General features: G+C 50.1%; 1 long non-coding RNA gene across 1 annotated transcript; it reads right to left on the reverse strand.

Moving 5' to 3' along the window:
• Positions 1-7,070: 7,070 nt before the first annotated feature.
• Positions 7,071-12,666, reverse strand: LOC138435471 (uncharacterized). Its single transcript, XR_011255118.1, has 5 exons — positions 12,231-12,666; positions 11,686-11,808; positions 10,868-11,012; positions 9,773-9,820; positions 7,071-7,392 (listed from the first exon to the last, which is right to left on the reverse strand). It is a non-coding gene; the product is annotated as an uncharacterized lncRNA (long non-coding RNA).
• Positions 12,667-15,786: the final 3,120 nt, after the last annotated feature.

Consider the following 15,786-nt stretch of genomic DNA (forward strand, 5'->3'; position numbering starts at 1 on the left):
ACTCTCAATAATCACCCTCATTGTACCAACAAGAGCTCTGATGCCCAGGGAACCTGGGGTCACGCTGCAAATTTGGGACCGGGAGCTGGGAGGCTGGACTTTGTTTGACTCTCAGCCCAGATCACTGAGTGTCTCAAATCACAAGGCAAAGAAAATGCAGCACTGATTAATGGAGTGAAAAGTCCTAAACAGCTTCAGAACAAGGGCAGGACTGGATGCTATGGTCATCGCGTGGACACTCCTTCTACCCCACGCAGGGCCCCCATCCTGCCCTTGGGGCCACTCGGGCCATGGTTGCTCCCTCTGGGATCTCAGAGGTGTGACCGTGGTGTGACCTGCCTCCAGACGCCCTTGGTCAGACTGTCGTTTCTCCCATGACCTGGACCCAGGGCCCTCACAGTCACCCCGCTGCACACACGCACCTGCACCCTCACACGACGACACGTGGTCCGTGAGTCCTGCAGCATGGCCGCAGCCTAGGAAGCACCCTCTACCCCAAAGCCTCATCGCCCGGGTATCAGCCACCTTGGCAAACCATCCTGGGCCTGAGGCCATCCAAGGTCATTTCCAGACCGGGCGACCCAAGAAAGCCTGCCACAGACAGTGTCAAAAATGTCTCTCCCCTAACCCCCAGAACCTAGGGGATGAAAACATGGCGTTTGTAACTAAAGGAGTCTCCTCCGTGCCTGACTTGTATGGCGACTACCGGCCCCAGTAGGGTTCCATTCATAAAACCTGGACTGGGCACCAGGCTGGGTGAAGCCCTCAGGGGGACTGCAGGGCAGGACACAGTTGGGCCCTCGAGAGCCCATCCGAGGCAGGAGTGCCCCTGGGGCCACAGCAGCACAAGTGCTGGCCCAGCGTTTACGTTTTCATCACCTAACAAAAGCAGCGGAGTCAAGGAGAAAGGGCAGACTTTGCTGGCTCTGGGTTCAAATCTGTTTTGCCAGGAACTGGTCCCATCTCTTACAACACAGAAGGTCGCATCGCTTTGTGAGATACGTTTTCGAGCATCACGGTGTTGAAGTGACAGCAGCAAGCTTTCTCACAATTAAAGAGAAGGCCACAGGCATACATGCAGGCCTGCGGATAAAAGCTGACTGTTTGCAGAAGTGCCTTTACTACAAAGTGGCTGCCTTAGAAGCTACTAGAATTGCTATACTTCCCAAGAGGTTAAGCTATCTGTTGAAGCTGTGAGTGGAGCTGATCCCCTGTATTAAAACAGTGGATGAATAAAGAAGGCTACACCTTAAGTAGGTTTTTAATTTGGATAAAAAATGGTCTCCGGAACCTAATCTCAATGGAAGACGTACATGTCCCAAGTTTAAGGCAGCAAAGAACAAGTCGCCTGCACTCCTGGTGCAAATATCGGTGAATTTAAAATGAGATACTCTGCTGGTTCTCGTATTACTAATTTTTATGGTTTCTTCAGCTTTTCAGTCACTGTAGATTTTGAGTATTTTGCTTTTAGTCTTATTTTCCTATAAGGCTGATAATTTTTATTAGGCAATTTTGAAGAACCCAAAGGTTTTGGGGGCTTCCCAGGTGGCACTAGGGGTAAAGAACCCACCTGCCAATGCAGGCTAGACCTAAGACATGCCAGTCCGATCCCTGGGTCAGGAAGATCCCCCAGGGAATGGCAATCCACTCCAGTATTCTTGCCTGGAGAATCCCACGGATAGAGGAGCCTGGCAGGCTACAGTTCATAGGATCGTGCAGAGTCAGACATGACTGAAACGACTTAGCATGGCAAGGGTTTTTAGGGCTACTTATGATAGCGCATTTCCCCTGGAGAAGGAAATGGCAACCCACTTCAATAACCTTGCCTGGGAAATCCTGTGGACAGAGGAACTTCAAGGGCTACAGTCTATGTGGTCTAAAAAGAGTCAGATGTGACTTAGCAACTAAACAACATCAAAATATGCTGTCACAGCAAAAATGCATAAACATATGTGTGTACGTGTGTACAAGTATGTAAATGAGTGTATGTGTCCATAACTAGCACGTAGTAGATGATTTGTAAACGGAGACTTTTGCTTTGAATTCATCTCTACTCTGCATCTGGTGTTCCTGTTGAGACTTGGCACTAAAAGAACTCAGAAAAGCTGAGATTGCTGGAAAGAGGCATGTCTGGGGCCAAGCTTGTGCTGCACAAACAGGAGAGTCTGAGTCTGGGGTGAGCCTTAGCCCTGACTGTGGGGGACCAGAGGGCACTGGCTAACTGGCTGCAACCTTCATACTGAAGCTCTGACTCCTGTCAGTCAAAATTCCTGCTGCGAATATGTGATGGCATTTTGCTGTAGGCCAGTGCTTCTCCAAACGTGGTCGCCCCCTCATGCGCACCTGTTTCATCAGCAGCACCTGACAGCTTTCAGAAAGGCGAATCTCAGGGCTGACCTGCTGGATGGAGGTTCTGGGGGAGGGGTGTGGTCCCCACCCGGCTTTCACCAGGCCCTCCAGGGGATTCTGATGCACCTGAAGTTCAAAACCCAATGATCTAAAGAGAAACTGAACACGTCCTTTGAAAATCCCCAAGTTGGAGACACCACTCCAACTCATTCATTTATTCAGTTGTCCATTTGCTTCTTCAACAAATATACACTGAGTACCTATGATGAACTAGATACTGTTTTAGGTGCTGGAATGGCTAATACAGACAAATATCCCTGTTGTTTTGGATCTATAGAAAGTAATAGTTAAGCTATCTGACTCAGGAAACAGCCTGCCTGGTCTGGGTCTCAGCTTCACTGCTCCTGGCTGTCTGACATGAGTTATGCTACTTAAATGCCCCATGCCTCAGTTTTCCCATCAGTACAATGGGATAATAATGATGCCTGTTTCACAGAGTTGTGATGAGGGTTAGATGGCTATTTAAAACTCTAACTAAAAGACAGGAAGCAGTTGAAATATGAGTTAAATGGAATATCTAATCAAGTATAATAATAGAGGTCATGATAAGCCCGATTTCAGAAGAAAATGTGATGCACGTCTTCTGTAAGAAATCTTTGTGATGACGTACGGCAGAAGGTAGACTCCTGATATGAGTCATTTACAAAGATAATCGCTTAAAAACCAAGAGCCAGCTTCCTCCCATGGTGTGCAGCTTAGCTGGGTGTCTGCCCCTGCGGCTCCTTTAGGCCAGGGAGGGTCTGTCTGTCCCATCCTGGTTTAATGCATTAGAACTGAGAAGGCTCCCAGGGAAACGTGTCCGAGGACCTAATGACCAGACCTCCAAGCATAAGGAAATCTCCTGCTTCCTGTCACCCTGGAAGGCAGAGCTGGCAGATGGGGAGATGTCCTTGGGAGGCAGGTGTGAACTCCAGAAAAGGCGGGGGGGCATTGCTCAGAGTGAAGGCTTTGCAGCCAGCCTCTGCACAGATATCCCCCTGGGGTTGACTGTGCTGTGTTCTAGGAAATCTGCTTGGAGAGAGACGGCTGGATCACAAGGCCCCCTCCCACCCTGTAACTGATCAAATCCTCAGACTGAACCTATTTAAAATATCTGCCCCTTTCCCGTTCAGCAGAGGCAGCTCTGAGCTCACCTGTGCTCACCACCCCCGGCTCCTGCAGCCCCCAAATATGCCCAGATGGCTGGGCATCTTGAGAGATGTAATGGTTGCATCACTTCATGAGTGAATGAGGAGTAAACAATTCACTTCCCAGGTCTCCTGTTGAGTTTAAACATAAGACAGCAGGCTCCGATCAGGAGAAACCTGGCAGGTTTTTTTCTAGGGCCCAAAGCTAGGGTAAATACTGATTTTGAAACAGAGTAAAAAGAAAAGAAAAAAAAAAAGGCAGAGTTGAAGGTACATGTTTCCAGGCTCCAAACGTTAGTCTGAGAACTGAGCTCCTCCTGGTATCCAGCTCTGGGCTGAGGGCAAGAGGGAGGCTGAGAATGCTCAGACTGCCCTCTGAGCCTCCAGGATCCAGCAGGGGAGGAGATGGACACATGAAACAGCCCAGAAAGCAGTTAACCACTGGCCTGAGACCTCACTGGGTGGTATCCATCCCCACGTGATTCTGTGTGCCGGGGACCCAGGGACAGTCAGGCTCTGCTGCAGAAGAGACACCAGCTAGTCAGAGGACAGATGGTTGTCTGTGATCACCAGGGTCCCTGTAACAGGAGCAGGTTGGAGGAAGGTGACGGGCAGGGTCCTAAACCCAGTCTGAGGGGTGGGGTGTCTGGAAAGCTCCCAGGAGATGAAGCAAGACCTCAGTTCTGGAGAACAAGTCAAAGATGCAAGGGCAGGCCATGCCAGTCTGAGGGCAGCCCCCATTCAGGCAAAGGACTGCGGGCATGCTCGGATGAGGATGGCTTCCATAAGCTGGGGGCCTCCTGGGCGAGGGGACCCAACCTGAGCCTTGAAAATGAGACAGGATTAGCCCAGGGCCCTGAGCCTGGCAGCATGCTGTGCTGAGCTCAGTTACTCAGTCGTGTCCAACTCTCCATGACCTCATGGACTATGGCCCGCTAGGCTCCTCTGTCCACGGGGATCCTCCAGGCAAGAAAACTGGAGTGGGTTGCCATTTCCTTCTCCAGGGGATCTTCCTGACCCAGACCCAGGGATCAAACCTCCAGTCTCTTATGCCTCTTACATTGGCAGGTAGGTTCTTTACCACAAGGGCCACCTGGGAAGCCTGGCAGCATAAATAGAAGGAATTCCTCTCCAACAAGTCGCCTGCTTGAAAGCTAAGCCCAGCCCCTGCAGTTCTGCGAAGGATAGTGGCTGAGGTCTCAGCTCAGCCCTAACTCCAGTGTTGACTGGATTTGAGATTTCTTCATCTAAATTCACAGCTTAAAGATTTCTTTGTGTGTGTAGTCACTTTAGTTGTGTCTGACTCTTTATGACCCCATGGACTGTAGCCCACCAGGCTCCTCTGTCCATGGAATTTTCCAGGCAGGAATACTGGAGTGGGTTGCCATTATTTCTTTACCTAATTTCTTAGAAATCAGACCCAGTTGTTAGGGGAAGCACACTGAAACCGTATGGTACCCTGGCCAGGTACCATAGTAACCATTTGCATGAGTTGTTTTATGACAGGAGATCCTGATAAGGAATACGGAACTACTAAGCCACCACCAACCGGAAGAGTTTGGGAAAGGTCTAAAGGAGACACCGCGTGTCCGTCCACTTCCCATAATCCCTCTCGCTAGCATCCATCTTGGCTGAGCAATGCGTGCACCACCAGGAAAGACTCTGAATTAGAATGACTGGCCAAAGACCACCCAGAAACTAACCCCATCACCATAAAATCCAACATCGCAAGCCACTTGGCAGAGCAATTCTCCTGGGTTCCCTCACCCTACTGCTCTCCACCCGGGTGCCCTTTCCCAATAAAATCTCTTGCTTTGTCAGCACATGTGTCTCCTTGGACAATTCATTTCCGAGGGTTAGACAAGAGCCCAGTTTTGGGCCCTGGAAGGGGTCCACCTTCCTACAACACAATGACTAAGGGAGATTCCATTGCTTATTCTCCCATTTTAAGAAAGAGAAAACTATCTCAGACTCAAATCTTTGCTGCCCATCAACTCAGTTTTTCTGAGCACAGATAATGTACCTGGCATCAAGTGTTTTGGTTTATAGCTAGGTGGTCATTAGCCTGAATGGATCCTTATCAACAAGATACAGCTTGCCCCATACCTTACCTGTTCCAGGAAGCCTTCCTAACTTTGGCAATTCACTCCAGCACTCTTGCCTGGAAAATGCCATGGATGGAGGAGCTTGATAGGCTACATGGGGTCGACATCACTCACTCATTGTTCCCTTAGGGCTGATGATAAGGTTAGAGTCACAAACTTTAACCCTGCATTTGCAAGCCTATTCATTCAGACATTGCTGGAGGGGGCCTGGGAGCAAAGCCCATCAAGTTCGTAGCTCATGGCCCAGGGCAGGACTTGTCTCTAAAACTGTCTCTAAAAATGAAGGCTTTCTTCACCCAGGGGCAAGTAGCTAGCTGTTAAGTAGAAGCTCACAGGGTATGCAGGTGGTGCTGGGTGAGAACAATGGAAGCCAAGTCAGAGAGGTCTGGGTTCAGGGAAAAGCTTCTCCAGTTTACAGCTCCTCCAAGGAGAGCTGTCTCTACAGAAGCAAAGGTAGATGGACAGAAGGCAAGTTTGTGATCCATGGTAAGGCAGGCGAGAATCCATGAGCCCCAGATGGTTCAAGGTGGTTTCTAGGCTCCCAAAGGTGACACTCCAACACGCTCAAGGAAATGGCCAGATCTTTCAGGGCCATTCAAATAAAAAATGGAAAATAATTTCCAAAAGTGAGGGCAGGCAAAAATTTAGAAACTGCAGCCCAGTTAGTTTGATGTCAGTTGCTGGCAGAAATCTATCAATGGGGGATCAGCCAGATGGTATGTGTAATTGGTGCTTAGAAATGTGCTAGGGACAGAGTTTAGCTTGTATGAGCAAAACACTTGATAAAACCCTTTTTTTGCAAGGTCCTGTGAGTGGGTTTTGTTTGGAGACAGTTTTTGTCTCTGCTTTCAAATAATCAGAGTTGTTCAACAGCTCAATGAGATACTCTGAGAGTGAGCTCTCCATCACTAGAGGTAATCAACTAACATTCACATTAACATCTGCTCTGCTGGCACTGCTCTAGAGGTGAGCATAGTGTTGGGGTCTAGAGTGAGAAGACCCAAACTCTAGGATTCACTTGCCAGTTGCTGCCTGTGTGACCTCGGGAAGTTCCCTTTACCTCTCTGACTCTTCTTGACCTTCTATATAAAGTGAGGATAAACCTTTACAGAGAGGTTATAAGTTACAGAGAGGTTGTAAGTCATAAATTACACGAGATGATGTTCATAAAAGCATTTTATAAACTAAAAGATGTCATACTAATGTGTGTTATCATTAAGATTTTAGGAGCTTGGAAATAAAGGACTCTTGAGGCTGGTAGCGTTTCGTGCAGACTGCAGGATTTGAGGCTGGCAGTCTGAAGCCTGGATAGAAATAAAGCGCTGTGAAGCATATCGTGCCAGCTCTGGCATGCAGTGCACAGATTATTACTCAAACTCCTCATTCAGTTGCAATGATTATTTTAAAGCATCGAGGCGGGGTTGGTGTATCAGCTTGCAAGTTGGCATATTTTTATTTTGGTTTACTCCAAGTTGGAAAAATGATGGATTGGGTACTCTAGGTCCACAGACGGTCAATGAAATTCCCCACCTAATTAAAGAAATTGACAGATGGAAATGAGTTTCATGACCTTAGAGCCCCAGCTCACTGATGGGCTTGGACCAAGGTCGTGGGCTGTTCACAGGGCCTCTGTGGGGAGGATGTCTGCAGCTGGACAGAGCATTGTCCTCTGTTCCTCAGAGGGGCTGCAGAAACGCCGTGTTTTGGAGGCTGCTTCTCAGCTGGGACTTCCAGGAGCCGGCTCAAGAGTCCTGCAGATAGATCCAGCTGAAGGAGCTCGTTCCTGGAGCCTGGAGGGCATGACTGCATCTCATTCTCATTTGCTGTGTCCTCCACTTCCTCATATGTTTTCACCAGGGAGGATTTTTTGAGCAGCTAACTCTACTCAGCAAAGCTTCGTCTCTCCTGGGCATGAGACCTGGGCCCAGCCTTGTCCCCAGACAGGATTCCCTGGACCTGAGAGCCCCCAGAGCCGAGGCACTGAGCTGACCCTACATTTATCACTGCCAGTCCCCTCGGTTCCAGCCCTGCAGCTGCCGGCCCTGGGAGGATAGCAGACCTGGAGAATGGAGCCCAGGAAATGTATCAGGAGAAGCTGCTTCGTTAAGGGATCCCCACAATAAGAGGATGGTTGAATTGGGTGACTCCTAAGACCATTTCCAGTGTCCTAAGGAATTACAAGTTTGCAGAATAGTTAAATTTCTAAAATATCGGAACACTACCTAGCAAACGGCATTAGTGTTTGGGCGCTGCCACTTAACGATCTGAGCATCCTTGGAAAAGCACTACTTCTCTCTGTTACTCCATTTTACATCCATAAATAAGAATGAAACGCTCTATCTCCCAGAAGGAATTTAAGTTCTAGAGAAAAATATGCATGTCAAGTGCCCCAAAAGCTTGACTGGCACATAGTAGGGACTCAATAAATGTTCGTTAGTTCCTTTGCCCTATGTTTCTGACAAGAGCTTCTATTTTCCTTCAAGACAGTCTAAGGCCTCATTTGTTGGAAGGCCTGACAGGTAACATACTGGGAAGGAGAACAGTCCAGGACTGAAGTGAGAGGCTGGTTCTCATCTAATCCTCCTCGGTGGGAGGTTCCCAAGACCACCGCCCTGGTACTGAGCACGCCTTCCTCTCCATACTGACTTTTCTGAAACTGTGAGCTGAGAGTGTCCTTCCAGGACTCCAGTAAGCAGGGCCACCCACCTCTAAGCTGGGCTGTGTTCTAGACGCTGCATTTTACAGGCACGATATTTGCAAGGCTCTGCATTCCTAGACGTAGTAAATCTTCCTTCTTTCTGCAGAATTGCCATACATGCATAAAAATGACGGCTGAAAAAAGTTTCAGCCCGCTTCTGTTCCCTTTCCACCACGTAACGTTCCTACAGATCCCGGTCTGGTTGCCCAGATGGTCCATAAGAAGAAATCAACAACTACTCATCACCAGGCATTTCTCGGTGCCAAGGCACACAGAAGGTTTATGTTTCACAATGGAAAGGTAAGTGTCTCGAACAAGGCAGAACCCGGGGTAATAAAAGCTCCTGTTATTTCATAGTCTCTTTCACAGTGGTAGGTTTTATTCTAAATCTCACTAGACGCTTGACAAGCATAAAAAGCGACCATTTCTGGCCCCAAATATGTTGCCTTCCGAGTTCTTTTTCTTTCCTTGAGCTGAGCTAGTGAGGTAAGAGAAAGCTGTTCTCTGGGGGAGGGCAGTGACGCAGGGATAGATGTCACTGTTTGCACAGTAGCTGTGCGGGACCTGAAACCCCCTTCCCAAGTCTCTTCCTATAGCAGTTGGGGGGTGGGGCCTCTCCAACAGGGCAGGGGGTTTAAGAGCTCGGCTCTAATGCGTGTCATCCCAGGAAAAAGCTTCCTAAGGCATCTCTCCTTGAGTGTAAGCTATCTGAGGGCGTGGTCACCGCATGTTCAGCTCTGTTATTTCCCACGGTCTTGCTGTCATCAACCCAGGACCAAGGGACAATGAGAGAACGATGCCAAGTCCAAATCACCATGGCCCCAGGACCCAACAGGTGACTTTGCTTACTCTATTAACTGAAAAAAGATGCTACCCACCACATAGAGTGTAAAGTTATATAACACTCCTTAAGCAGAAGCCTCCTTCTCAACCCTCTAAACCAGGACAAACACCTCCACATCAATCCAGGTGCTCCCAAGCTCCAAGCCCTCTGCAGCCCCCCAGTGCCTGTTCTGAGCATCCTTATGTCCTGACCTCTCACCTGCCTCTGCTTCCTGGACCACCTCATCACCACCCAGGATTCCCCTTCCACCAGTCTGATGATACTAATCAGGCACCATGAAACACAGGTATCCTTTCTTTTCACTAGAAGCAAAATATCTAAATATCTCCTAAACAGCTATCAAGCCCATTTTTGACCCTTGAGATAAGAGCTGGTCTTCTAGTGTCAGTTAGATAAGCCCAAGTGCAATCTTGAGGACTGGGGGAGGGTGAGGGCAGAGGACCATAGTAGAAAGAGGGTTGGATCTTGAAGGAAAATACCCAGGTCCCATTCCCACCTCTGCTTCTCACAGGCTGGGTGACCCTGGGCATGTCACTTACCTTTTCTTCACCTGTTTCTTCATCTGCAAGATGAGCTTAACAGTACGTACCTTGCACTGTTGTTTTGAGAACCCAAGGCTGGGGATGTGCTGTGCAAGCTGTGAGGAAAAGGAATAGAAATGGTCCCCCTCCTGGTGCACAGTCCCCATCACTCCACACACCCAGGTGGCAGGAACAGAGCCTGGGGAAAAGCCAGGAGTCTGCCAGGACCTTCCTGCATCCACCCTGCAAGGTCATCCCCCATGAGCCGAGGGCTTGAGCAACAGCGCTGATCCCAGTAACCTCCATCCCCTGAGACAGACCAGCTCCAGTTGCCTCTGGGACCTGGAATCCTGAACTTCTACAGCAATTACCCTTTTCTGGCAAACTCTCTGGCCCCTCAACTCACAGAGCCATGGTTAACAGACAGAGAGGAGCTAATAACCCCGGGGGGCTGAGGACCAGGGCTGTGGGATCTCATCACCATGGCAACTCCTGCAGGTGCTCCTGAAAGAATGGCAAGGCCAAGGGGGCTGGGATGGGGTGGGGCTATTTTTCCTTCTTTTTCTGCAAGTCTAAAAGTGAGGGAGGGGTCGGGGTGAGAGAAACCACCTAATGCCAGCAGCAGACAGTTCCAGACCCCTGCGGGTGATCCATCTAGAAGACGGTGGAGCTGGGGCTGCGTCCCCATCTGTCCCTCCCTCTGCACAGGCTGCCCCATGGCAGACCCCCAACTGGAGGAGGTGGTCTCTGCTCCACAGACCTCCCTGTCCCCTTCTTGAGGCTTCCAGTGACCTGTTCTCTGTCGCCGACTGAAGATTTAAGGGTGGCCTCCTGGCCCCAGGTCCCCATCGCCTCTCCTGCTGGTATCGGAGTCTCCCTCCCGCAGCACTGACCCACCCAGAGCCTGTCCCCATCCACCTGAGGGTGCGGAGGAGGGGGACAGGGTGGTTCCCCCTTGAGGGACCCAGACACGAAGCCCAGGAGCCCTGCTGTGTGGAGAAGGCCCATCTGTAACAGCAGGGAGTGAAACAGCGGGCAAGGGCCCCGGGGACAGTTGGTAAGAAATGATGGAGGGACTCGAGGAGTGTCTGAGTCCCTAGATCCCCGGAGTTCCCAGAGGCCCTCAGACCCTGTCCTTTCTGAGGTTGGTTACAGCCCCTCACCCTCGCTCTGAGCTGTCCTCTGTCAATAGCACGCATGTCCCATGCCATCGGAAACTGGAGACCTCGGTTTGGTGTGGCAGCAACCACAGTGCCCTTCTCTCCAGGATTTTCCATCACTGCTCCTGGGGCCTGGATGCCTCCACCCCTGAGAAGAGGTTCAGAAGGGGCACCGGGATCAGGGTGGGGGAATGTTGGGTTTGGGGTGGGTGCAGGGGGTTGCCTGTCCACATCCCTGACACCCCTGGAGGGCCAAGTTCACCCGGAGTACCAGAGATGTCATGGCTCCGGGGAGCTCTCCCACTCACAAGCTGGGATCTTAACCTCTCTGTGCCTCAGTTTCCTCAACTGCCAGTTGGGGGCTAATACCATCCACCCCAGAGTTGTTCTCAGAATGAAAGGAGATGATGTGCTGTCCAGGGAAGATGGAATTTGGGCAGGAGGAGCAGGAGGAGCAGGAGGGCCTAAGTCCCATCCCACCCCAGCAGTCCTCCACCAGGAATCAAACCAGGGGAGGGCACAGTCCACCCGTATGCCAAGGATGCTAGAACTGGGGCAGCTGCTGCCCTGTAAGTTGGACTCCCAGATTCCATTCATGGCGGGGACTCCCGGGTTAAGCCCAGCAAGTGCCCCAGCTCAGCCTCTTTCTTGGTTTAATCCTGGCTTCACTGACCTCTGCCATCTAGAACCTAGCATGCCTCTCCTCGCAGAGCTTGTCATGAACAGACACAAGGAACCACCTCAACTCCAGCTCTTAATTTAGCTGTAGGTTAAATAAGTGATGGGCCTTTTCACTTCTCTCTTAAATTGCTCCTGTTCACCTGCAGGTGAGGACCAGGGGAGCAGGTGGAAAAGAAGCAGTCTTGACTGGTCACTCCCAGCCCAAGAACTCCAGCCTCTTCCTCCTCCTCTCGTCCAGCTGAGCCTTCCAGGATGGGGCTGGCCTGGAGAAAGGGGCCAGAGACATGGCCAACGAGATGAGAAGCCAAAGACATAAATCCTGCCCCCTCCACAGGCGGTTAACACCACCCTTAGATGTTCTAATATAATTGGTCGTGGTTGGGGGTGGGGACTCAGCGCCTGATTTATTCTCCCCGGGTGATTCTAATGTGCAGTCCTGATTGGTAACCACGGGGTCTTAACACTAGAAGTCCTTGGCGTGTCCTGTGTCCTCCCTGCAGTTAAGCTGGGTGATGCCAGGCTGTCTACAGAGAATGTTCATGGTGGTCAAACCTCCTGCACCTTCTGGGAAACCTGGAATACCAGGGAAGGCTTGAATGAAGCCCCTGTGGTCTTCTGGGAGAAGTGGGGGCAGTCTCCATTTCTGGGTTCAGGCTCTCGAGGAGAGGCAAGAAGTGTGTCCCACCTTTCAGAAGGCTGGGCGTGTGAAAGGCTTGATAGTTCACAGACCCCTGGGCCACCATATCAGCAGTGCAGGATTGGAAGGGGGGTGGAGGAGGTAGCCCAGTGTCACTCACATGTCCTCCAGGAAACGCGCTGAGGACTGAAACAGCTGTGAAAGAAAAGTGAAAGCGAAGTTGCTCAGTCGTGTCTGACTCTCTGTGACCCCATGGACTGTAGCCTACCAGGCTCTTCCGTCCATGGGATTTTCCAGGCAAGAGCACTGGAGTGGGTTGCCATTTCCTTCTCCAATGCATAAAAGTGAAAAGTGAAAGTGAAGTCGCTCAGTCGTGTTCGACTCTTCGAGACTCCATGGACTGCAGCCCACCAGGCTCCTGGGCTCCTCCATCCACGGGATTTTCCAGGCAAGAGTATTGGAGTGGGTTGCTATTTCCTTCTCCGAGGGATCTTCCTGACCCAGGGATCAAACCCAGGTCTCCCGCATTGTAGGCAGATTCTTTACCACTGAACCACCAGGGAAGTCCACAGAGCTGTGAGGACTGGTGCTAATACACTTAATACAGCATCGTGGCCAAGGGCTGGGTTCAGAGTCAGGTGACCTAAGGTCACATCGTGGTTCCATTCCTTATTAGCTTTGTGTCCTTCGGCAAATCGCTTACCCCTCTGGACCTCGTTTCCTTATACGGCTGTCACGAGGATGAAAAGAGTGAGTGAACTTAATAAAGCTTGCAGTGCCTGTTGGTGAGAGAATTTCTGCAGCTGAAATTCTCATGATCGGAGAGGAGGCCCTTGGTGGGCGGGGCTCCAGCAGGCACAGGCACACTGGGCGGCTGTGCCTACCGCGGCATTGCCTTGCTGAACTGCAAATACTGGGAAAGGCATGATTGGCCCTCCTCATGCCCGAGGAAATGAAGCTGAGAGAGAGTGTGCAGTTTGTCTGAAAACCCACAGCATCCACGCCTAGGCCATGAACGCCAAAGGCTCCTTCCCGACTCCTCTCACTCTTGTGTCCATTTTCCATGGAAGCAAGGCCTTGGAGTCTGAGTGTGACTGAGGGAGGGCCAGGGAAGCCCTTTCTTGCTGTTTTAAAAAAGAAAAGTCTGGGGCACCTGCTTTACAATAAGAAAGACAGCATGTTATCTTCTTTATCTAAACTTTATGGCAAATGTCTAAATACCAACAGAACATTCTAGAGGCCAACTCAGTTTTCTAGAGTATTTATGCAATTTACATGAAACTGGAATGATTTGCTTTTTTTTTCCCCACAGAAAGTGCTAAAATCTTGGAAATTTGATTTCTAATAAATGAGGACATGAGTCAATTTGAGCAACCTAGTTTATTCGAGGGAATCCCTTCCTCATTAGCATTTCAGGGTGGTGGATGGGATGTGGAGACCCACACTCACCATTGTCCTGGGGGCTGCTGGGCCTCAGCTTATTAATTTATGTAGGTAGGATGCTATACTGATGTCTAAGCTCTCTAATCCTGCTGCTGCTGCTATTAAGTCGCTTCAGTCGTGCCCAACTCTGTGCGACCTCAGAGACGGCAGCCCACCAGGCTCCCCTGTCCCTGGGATTCTCCAGGCAAGAACACTGGAGTGGGTTGCCATTTCCTTCTCCAATGCATGAAAGTGAAAAGTGAAAGTGAAGTCACTCAGTCGTGTCCGACTCTTCGAGACCCCACGGACTGCAGCCCACCTGGCTCCTCCGTCCACGGGATTTGTCAGGCAAGAGCACTGGAGTGGGTTGCCATTGCCTTCTCCCTCTAATCCTGCAATTAGAAGGAAAACATCTCTGGATGGATTCCACCAAAAGGGACTAATATCCTGTCTCAGAATACTGCTCACTTTGTTTTTAATCACCTGAAATGATGGAAGTCAGCTGTGAGGTTAGAAGAAACCAGACTGCCGGTAGGTATGCTTCCTAGCAGTGGCTTGATTAACGTCAACTGTACAGTTAGGGCCATCACTGTTCTAGGAAGACCTCTGTGACTCTGTGTTCAGTCTGGACAGATGTTATCTAATCTGGGAGAATTCTGCTCAGCCTTTTTCTAAGAACAGACTTGCACAAGCCACTCCCAAATTCCAGGTGCTGCTGAAGGTTCAGGCGAGGAACTCAATCCTGGAACAGACAACTGGTTAGAAGTCAGCGGAGTGGGCTGTTATGTCAATATGTCTTCAGAGATGACAAGAGCTTTTTCCTATCAGAGGACTGGAGCTACACCCATAGGAGCAGAAATGAGGTGAAGCCAATGAGGATGGTGATGGTGGTGGTGATATGATGGCAATGACAATGGTGGTGATGATGTGATGGTGGTGGTGGTGGTGATGGTGATATGATGGCAATGATGATGGTGGTGGTGATGATGTGGTGGTGGTGATGTGAGGGTGATGGTGGTGGTGATATGATGGCAATGACAATGGTGGTGATGATGTGATGGTGGTGGTGGTGGTGATGGTGATATGATGGCAATGATGATGGTGGTGGTGATGATGTGGTGGTGGTGATGTGAGGGTGATGATGTGATGGTGGTGATGGTGGTGGTGATATGACGGCAATGACGATGATGGTAGTGATGATGTGGTGGTGGTGATGTGAGGGTGATAATGTGATGGTGGTGATGGTGGTGGTGATATGACGGCAATGACGATGACAGTGGTGATGATGTGATGGTGATGATGTGATGCTGGTGGTGATGGTGATGGTGATATGATGGCAATGATGATGATGGTGGTGATGATGTGATGGTGATGATGTGAGGGTGATGATGTGATGGTGATATGACGGCAATGATGATGGTGGTGATGATGTGATGCTGGTGGTGATGGTGATGGTGATACGGCAATGATGATGATGGTGGTGATGATGTGATGGTGATGATGTGATGGTGATGATGTGAGGGTGATGATGTGATGGTGGTGATGGTGATGGCGGTGGTGATATGACGGCAATGACAATGATGGTGGTGATGATGTGATGGTGGTGATGATGTGGTGGTGATGTGAGGGTGATGATGTGATGGTGGTGGTGATGGTGGTGGTGATATGATGGCAATGATGATGGTGGTGATGATGTGGTGGTGGTGATGTGAGGGTGATAATGTGATGGTGGTGATGGTGGTGGTGATATGACGGCAATGACGATGACAGTGGTGATGATGTGATGGTGATGATGTGATGCTGGTGGTGATGGTGATGGTGATATGATGGCAATGATGATGATGGTGGTGATGATGTGATGGTGATGATGTGAGGGTGATGGTGATGGTGATATGACGGCAATGATGATGGTGGTGATGATGTGATGCTGGTGGTGATGGTGATGGTGATACGGCAATGATGATGATGGTGGTGATGATGTGATGGTGATGATGTGATGGTGATGATGTGAGGGTGATGATGTGATGGTGGTGATGGTGATGGCGGTGGTGATATGACGGCAATGACAATGATGGTGGTGATGATGTGATGGTGGTGATGATGTGGTGGTGATGTGAGGGTGATGATGTGATGGTGGTGGTGATGGTGGTGGTGATATGATGGCAATGATGATGGTGGTGAT

The sequence above is a fragment of the Ovis canadensis genome, chromosome 3 (assembly GCF_042477335.2).
Source record: "Ovis canadensis isolate MfBH-ARS-UI-01 breed Bighorn chromosome 3, ARS-UI_OviCan_v2, whole genome shotgun sequence".
In the NCBI taxonomy this organism is placed as follows: Eukaryota; Metazoa; Chordata; class Mammalia; order Artiodactyla; family Bovidae; genus Ovis; species Ovis canadensis.